Below are 8,645 nucleotides of genomic sequence, written 5' to 3'. Positions count from 1 at the left end.
ATATGTCTCCCTGTATGCCCTCATTCTCCTAACGGGGAATTACCTCAACAGAACTTATTTAAAGATCAGTGGAATAGATAATGATTTGATATGAAATTGGATAAGAAAGTTGGAAATGTAATTATGACTGTATATAAATGTTGTAACCTGGAATCATGTTGCCCACTTGAAGAGATATTTTAAAAAATAAAATATTAAAAAAATGTTTTATGACAAGAGTCTTTCCCAAGGAAGTCCAACAAATCGATGATTTTGTACAAATTTTATATTTTTGAAGATTTCTGAAGTAACTAACCCATCAACCTGTCGGAGCATTTCAAATGCTTTAGTTGATCTCAGCACAAGTTTTTTGGCCTTTATGGTGTTGGTATTTCTTCCTTGCAGTGCATTTGACAGAAGAGATATTTCATTGAGAATATCGATCATCAATGCCAAATCATTTTAAAAATATATGTTTTCAAGACGGGCAGCCATACCGGAGTATTTTTCATTTGCATGAAAGTACTGATGTAGCACTGGATAAGCACGTCACACAGCTAGAGTTGACCTTAAACTACAGGCAGCCCATTTTGGTCCCAAAACTCTACCAATCTTTACAATTTCAGTTCCAAGTTGTTCAGATATTTCAGTTCCAAGTTGTTCAGATATTTCAAACAGTTCATTTTGGCTCTTACAGGATTTATGGAAAATACTGTGCATCTTGTCAAGAAATATTTTCAAATGATTCAGTTGCTTAATGTCCTTTATGGAGTCATCTAAAACAAGTTGGAGGTGGTGGTTTAAGCAGTGCCATATTATAATGTTAGGGAAGCCTTTTGCTATTCTAGTGTTCACTCCAGATTTTCTTTCAAGCATAACGCTGGCACCATCAGAGCAAAATGCTATTAAATTTTTTTGCAGATATTCTGTAGTAAACCCAACATTATGTAAACTTTCCAAAACTAAAGAACATATTGTCTCTGCATCTTGTTTTTCCAATTCAGCAAGCTCAACAAAAATTGTTGGTGGGTTATCTGAATCCTCAACTTTTACGAAAACTATCACAACTGGTTTGCATGATAGCATTGAGGCTTCGTCAATAATTAAACATATTTTCAGGTTATGTTCAATAATGCTAGTAAACATTTTGGTTTTAATTTCTTTTGCAATAAAATCAACTATTTTAACTGCAGTTGACTGTGAATGCAATTCTACTCCAAGTTCTACACCCATTACAGTTTGCAATTCTACCTGTCCTTCTGTGTCTGAAAATGGTTTACATCTTTGTGCCAGACTGTATGCTATCAAAAATACTCTACAAGTAGTAGATAAATATTTGTCAGACATCTTATCTACTGATTTTGTTATAGCATCCTGCTCCCCTTGTTTTAAGTTATCACTGCAAATGGTGTGAGCTTTAGATGTGAAATGTTCTTTCATTTTTTTCCTAAGAGAAGCTTGCTGAACTCCTTTAGTTGTCCCTGCCACCTCAATTTTGAAGTGTTTCCATTCCTTAGACACATGAACACCTTTCTCTACTGCAAAGTCATGTTTTGCGCAGTATTTGCAACCTAATTTTTTCTTTGAAATTTCCAGTCCCTCATTTTTTTTTTTTTGAAAACTTTTATATTGCTGCAATGTCCAGCAGTCTGGAAGATCAGGAAGACTTTCAGTTTTGGAGATTGGCTTTCTCCACTTTCAAGTAGTAGCAGTGGTGTTTGTGACCCTGATGGTTGTGGATCTGTTGTGTCTGATTCTGATTGTTCCATTCTTTGTTTCTTGGCAAAGAAAGTGGTCAAACTCTGTTGTCCTTTCATCCTTGCCTATCTACTGCTGCAAAAGACATAAAACAATATTGTGCTTTCATTGGACTTGATTATGACTGTAAGCTGAGGACTAAGGTAACAGAAAGGATCTCTGTTTTCACCCAACAATGTAGACTCTTATCAGGATGGGGATGCAACAAATAAGAAAGATACAGTTTTTCATTTTTGGAAGTTAAAACCCACCCCTCTCCTAGGAAAATGACATATTTTAGGAAATACTAAAAAGGCAGAATATTTCCCCTAAAAAGAAAAGTAGAAACTCAGAGAGGCAAAAGCTCAGTTCCCCCACCTTTGCTAATGGACTGGCCTAGGCCAGTCTATTTTACATAACAAAGATCTACTCCAGGTAGAGCTATAATAGGAATTGCCCAAAGTCCTTTCATTATATCATCATCCAGCAAGGCTCAACCAAGTCTGGGACTCAGGACAGCCTACAGAATTGCCCCTACATGGCCCCATGGGAGTCTGACAACCAATCAGAATACAAGCTCAAATTCAAATACCAACATAAAACCAAGGGACTCTCGGCCGACTTCCGGTGACATCGCAACATGGCGAGGTAGGAGAATTCCGCTCCACTCTCCTACATTGGGTTTTTTGTTCATGGGCAACCGTTTGAGGTGGGGTTAGATCCTAGTGGGATCACCCAAGTGAGGAAGAACTCTCAGAGCCTGAGAAATTGCAATCTTGGAGGTAAAGAAGGGAGCCCAAAGCTCAGGGCAAAAGAAGTCAGCCTGTTGAGGCTGGCCTGAAGACGTGACGGAACCAATTCAAGAAGGAAGCGGAGAGAAGAGACCGAATTTGAGTCCGGGAAAGATATTGGAGGCAAAAATTGGTGTTGGATTATAACTAGTGGATAGTTTGGAAAAGTAATTGTGTGTGCCTGAAACTCTGATGCAGAAGGGGGGGAAAGCCAAAGTGGTGGCAGGACTGAGTTGTTTACCCTCAGCTCTAGATAAAGTGAAACTCACTCCCAAATAGAAAAGTGAAAAGGAGAAAAGAGCGATTATTGTGGGTGAAAACTCTTTATTTCTAGCCATATGAACAAATTGTGGAGACTACTTTATAGATGGACAAGAACTTTGAAACTTTGAAATCAAGTGGAGGAATGACAGTGCAATTTGCGGTGGTGGCCATTGAGACTGGCAATTCTGGGAGAGTGGAGGAAGGCAGCTGAAGTGACTGTTAGAACTGAGAACTGAGACCTTAATTTATTATTGGGTATAACCGGAATACCAAGGCAATGACAGGAAAGTAGGAGACTGTAAATCCTCTTCTCATCCAGTGCTTTTTTTCTTCTTTTTCTTCTTTTTTTCTCTTCCTTTTCCCTCTTAGAACTGATTGGAGTGGTATAGCTTTGCTTTATATTTATTTATGGTATATATTTAAGTAATAAGAAAATAAGATTGATTGGTTATTTTGAAATAGGATTTAACCTGAGTAAGTGATATTTAATACCTTTGGATTATATTCTATATCTCCTTTTTCTGCTCCCCTTTACATATATTTGATTGAATATAGATTAATGAACTTAATATGCTGATTAATATAATGATAAGTTAATTGATTGTTTCCTCCCTCTCTTTCTCATATCCCTCTTATATTGGATATTGTGATTTACTGGAATATAAAAAGTATTAATTTGAATTTCGAACTTTTATTATAGATCTAGGGAAATATTAGCTGAAATACAGTAAGCAATTTAAAGAAGTGACTGGGGTTATAAGTTATATATCTAAGCACAGCTGAGTGATTTTTGTATTTGTTAAACAACTTAAGAACTGATGAGTTATTGAATTTATTAATACAAGTTGAGGGGAACATTTAGAGTAATAATAATTAAGGTGGGCTTGGAAGTCTGAATACAGAATTATTAATTGATGATAATTGCCTTAACCTAATATGTTAGGGAATTAGATTAAGCAGACAAACAGTAGTATAAAATATTAGATAACCGAGGAAATTAAATTGTAAAATATGGATAAGGTTGATGGTAGTTGGCAATACGACCTGGGAAAATATATTTAGGATAGTGGAGGAACAACAAAGAATTATCAAAGTTATGACTAGTACAACTACCACCATTACAAAAACAGGAAGAAAATTGGTACCAACAGCAACACCATCTACTCCCACAGTAACATTGACTCAAAAAATGATTGAAGGGATGTTGGTGCCAGAAAAATCTACAGCCCAAACTAACATGCAATCAGTTCAAACTACATTACTAACTATTCAAAGTACGATGCTGGCAATGCAGGAGTCGATGTCTAAAAATCATACGAAAAGTAAAGCAGAAAGAGAAACAATGAAAGAAGAATTAAAAAATTAGTTAGGAGAAATGAAAAGCGAAGTTAAGAATTTGGATGGAAAGATAGGCCAGATATAGGAATTGATTAAAATAAATGAAGATAAGATTAAAGAGATTAAAAAATTTGCTGATCAAATGGAAAAGAAGTTGGAAGGCATGGAACAAAAAAATTATGGAACAGAATACAGAGACAAATGAGACCCTGACTCATCTCGAGATGGATAAGGCCTCCTATTATCTCAGATTCCAGAACGTGGAGGAAGAGAGGGGAGAGAACTTACCATTGGTGATGGCGGAGATATTGGCAGAGCTTTTGAATAAAGATAAGAATGAGATGGTGAATGAGTTGGACGACGCATACAGAGTGTACACGAGCTACACGAGATGGCACAGACTCCCCCAAGAAGTGCATATTAGATTTGCAAGGAGGTGAGTGAAAGATATAATTTATAGAGTTATGAGAGATGAAGGAATAAAATATAAAGATAGAGAAGTGATTGTTCTAAAACAGGTGCCGAGAAGAGTTCATGAGCAGAGGAGAGATTATCAATTTCTCACGAATTATTTAAATAAAAAAATATACCTTTTAGATGGATTACCCCAGAGGGGTAATATGGAAGGAGAAAAGGGTGAGAATAGATAGCTTAACTAAAGCTCAAGAATTTTTTGACCAAATAGGATGAATAGAGCAAGAAGCTGCCTCTGAATCCCTGATCAGTTCTCACACAAAGAAGACAGTACTCACACTCTGATGCAGCCACATCTCAGCTTTATTACAAGGAAGCTAACGCTTCTCAGCACTTTAAATATCCTCTCCCGTAATCCAGCCCTGAGTTGCCCAACATCTGTTTGGAATAGTTAATTACCACACCCTTCTAACATCCACCCACCATCCTGCTTCCTCCATCCTACCCCCTGTGCTACACTATCCTATGCTTTCCTACACTATCCTACGCAAACCCTCCTATTCTACCCCTCAATTCTATATCTCTGTACTCCCTCGCACCTTCCTCCCTCACGCCTTCTAAATCAAGTAACCTCCTCAGCCAACATCACTCGCAATCCCCATACAGTCTGTTCACCTTGTCCAGGGAACTCCACCATTTCCCATCAGCTGTTTATCAGCAGCCCTGCTGTTGTGTGGTCTGTAGCCGCCCTACCACTGCTCAGCAGCCCACCAGTGAGGCTTCACATCAAGCATTGCCATATTGTTAGGTATGTGGATTCCAGTCCCAAGCTGCACAGCAGCCTGCCGGCGGCACCCCCTCACACAACCCTCCAATGTGTCAGACTCTGGAATGGGTCGAATATCACCTGGAGCCTGACATGCGGCTCCCTCAACCATGGATCCATATGGAAGACAAAATAGAGCAGAATGAGATACACATCTATACATTCCTCATTCCCACCAGCCTTAGAGGGATACGTTTTGTAGAATCATCATTGTGACCATGGAGCTGCCTTATGGTCTTGATCCACCCAGGATGCCTCATCAATGGGATACCCTTCCATTTAACCTTCCTACGGTGCATATCAAGGATACTTTCTACCTCATAATGGTCATCCCGTACAGGCCCTGGGATGTCTTCTGCTGGACCCATTCCCATAGCTGGTTTTAGCAAGCTACTATGGAATACCGGGTGTACCCATTTAAACCGTGTGGGTAGTCTTAATTGAACGGTTACTGGTTTGATCACCCACATTACAGGGAAAGGTCCAATGTATTTAGGGCCCAGTTTCTTACAGTGCAATTCCATGTTTAAATACTTAGTGGATAGATATACATGATCCCCTATGTTGAACAGTGTATGATCTGCTCATTTTTTATCAGCCCATTTTTTGTACACTTTGGCTGCTTCGTTCAATGCCACATGTACACCCTTCCATGTACTTTATATGCTCATAGCCCATGTGGAGGTCGTGGTAGGATCCCTGGGATATTTGGGACCATTCTGGGATGGGCACAAAGTCTAGTCCAAGTACAACTTGGAAGGGGGTATGTCCTGTGCTATTATGCACCGTATTATTGTAGGCCACTTCAGCGAATGGTAAAAGTTCTGCCCAGTCTGCTTGCTGATACATTATGTAACAATGTAAATACTGCTCGATGGCTGTGTTTGTTTGTTCTACTGCACTGTTTGTACTGGGATGGCATGCAGACCCAATTGATCATAAGAATTCATGCCAGAATTGAGCAGTAAACTGTACCTTTCTATCAGAAATAATGTGGCGTGGAACTCCGTGTTTTCGGTATGTATGTTTGGGAAACATATTTGATAGCTTCCAGGCTGACAATAAACTCTAACATGGTATGAAGTGTGCCTGTTTTGAAAATAAATCTATCACAGTCCAAACATCAGTATACCCATGGCTAAGTGGTAAGTCTACTATGAAGTCCATAGCAATATCCTGCCATGGTTGTTTGGGATCAGCGACAGATTGTAGTAACCCTAATGGTTTTCCAGGATGTATTTTGGTAACAGCACACACGGGACATTGTTTTACATAGGTTTCTACATCATGTCTCCACCAGAACTGCTGTTTCACTAAATGCAATGTCTTTAAGAACCCATAATGTCCAGCTTGTTTGGCATTATGACACCGTTTTAGTACTAGGTGTCTGACTGATGCTGGTATATACATTTTATCCCCTCTCCAGGCTATTCCATTTTATATGTCACATTTAGTTTTATGTTCTAGTAACCATTGGTCTTGAACTACCACTTCTGGTAAATCAGTTGTCATAATATTGGTCCTTAGGGACTGTACAGCTCCTAGTTGTGGCATTATCAGCTGCACTAGGTCTTCTTGTCGATTTTTGCATTGCGGCAGGCGCAACAATGCATCGGCTAGAAAATTCCTATCTGCTAGTACATATTTTAATTTGAAATTAAATCGCTGAAAATATAATGCCCACCGGATTTGTTTGGGTGACAATCTCCTGGGTGATTGTAACACCTCCAAGTTCTTATGGTCTCTCCATATTTCAAAGGGAGATTGCATACCCTCTAATAGGTGTCACCAGGTTACTAATGCTCAGTGTACCACAAAGGCCTCTTTCTCCCAAATTGCCCAATCTTGTTCCGTCAGGCTTAACTTTCTGGACATATAGGCACAAGATTGTAATATCCCTTGGACATTCTGCTGCAATAACACTGCATCCATAGCCACATCACTTGTGCCTGCCTGGATTACAAATGGATGCTCAGGATGTTTCAATATTGGTTCATTGGTGAACAACTGCTTTAAATTATTGAACACTTTTTGACATGATTCTGTCCACTCCAGATTTTGGTTTGATTTTGGTTTGGTTATCCTGAGATGTTTCATCCATAACAAATTAGTCAAAGGTAACGCAATGGAGACAAATGAGGGAATGAATTGCTTATAAAAATTGGCAAAGCCCAGGAAACTCTGTAGTTGTTTTCGCATTGTAGGCGATTGCCATTCTACTATAGCCTGCACCTTGTGTGGATCCATTTCGACACCCTCGTCTGAAATCCTGTAACTCAAATAGTCCAGTCTAGTGCGATGAAATTCACACTTCGACAATTTTACATATAATTTAGCACGCAGTAATTTTCAAAGTACAGTTTTCACTAATTCCACATGCTCCATAGTATTAGGATATATTAATATGTCATACAGATAGATTAAAATGCTTCGATACAAATGCTCATGCAACATGTTGTTGATAAGCTGCATGAAGACCGCTGGGGCCCCTTTGCTGTCCAAAAGGCATGACCTTAAATTGGTAACTATCTAGTGAGCAATTGAAGGTTGTCTTCCCTTTATCTCCCAACCTGATACATACCCAATAATACACTTCTCACAGGTCTAACTTTGTAAAAATACATCCTTTAACCAAAGTGGCTAGGAGATCCTTCATAAGTGATAGTGGGCACAAGGGTTCTAAGCAGACAGCATTAAGGCCTTGGAAATCAACACATAATCTCAAGCCCCCATCTTTCTTCTCATGAAACAATACAGGAGCTGCTATGTGAGAACGACCTGACTGAATAAACCCTTGAGATAAATTCTTGTCAATGTATTTTTGCATTTCCTCTAATTCAGTGGTTCCCAAAGTGGGCCTGGGGGGCAGTGGGATGACTTGGGGGGGGGGCAATATGAGGTAAGGGGGGGTGGCAGGGGGGCATTAAGAGGCAAAGGGGATGGCAGAGGAGTGCTGGAGGTGGGCCCCTCACAGGGCGCAATTCAGCTTTCCCCCACTGCACTTGCCTGGCTTGCTGGTGGCTGAGAGGAAGGTGAGGAGGGCTGACCCATTGACACTTGGGTCCCACCTGGATTCTCCGCAGCTGCTGGGCCTTGCCTGCTAGGGGCGGGGGGAGCGACCAGGGAGCACAATGCTATGCCTCCCACATCGCCCCTTCCCTGCCATCCCTTCGCTCTGCTACCCACCAGCCTGCATGCTTTGGCTGAATGTGGGCTGCTGCTGTGAGAATGATGTGAGTCAAGCCTTGCGAGAGCGGATCTTCCACCCATGGAGCTTGCATAATAGCAGCCCACAC

General features: G+C 40.1%; 1 pseudogene; it reads right to left on the bottom strand.

Moving 5' to 3' along the window:
* Window positions 1-207: 207 nt before the first annotated feature.
* Window positions 208-1,796, bottom strand: LOC148128906 (E3 SUMO-protein ligase KIAA1586 pseudogene; annotated as a pseudogene).
* Between the last annotated feature and the right edge of the window lie 6,849 nt (window positions 1,797-8,645).

The sequence above is a fragment of the Notechis scutatus genome, chromosome Z (assembly GCF_049901735.1).
Source record: "Notechis scutatus isolate UNSWTSFEM ecotype Mainland chromosome Z, rNotScu1.2, whole genome shotgun sequence".
NCBI lineage: Eukaryota > Metazoa > Chordata > Lepidosauria > Squamata > Elapidae > Notechis > Notechis scutatus.
This window is presented reverse-complemented; position numbering and strand designations above follow the sequence as displayed.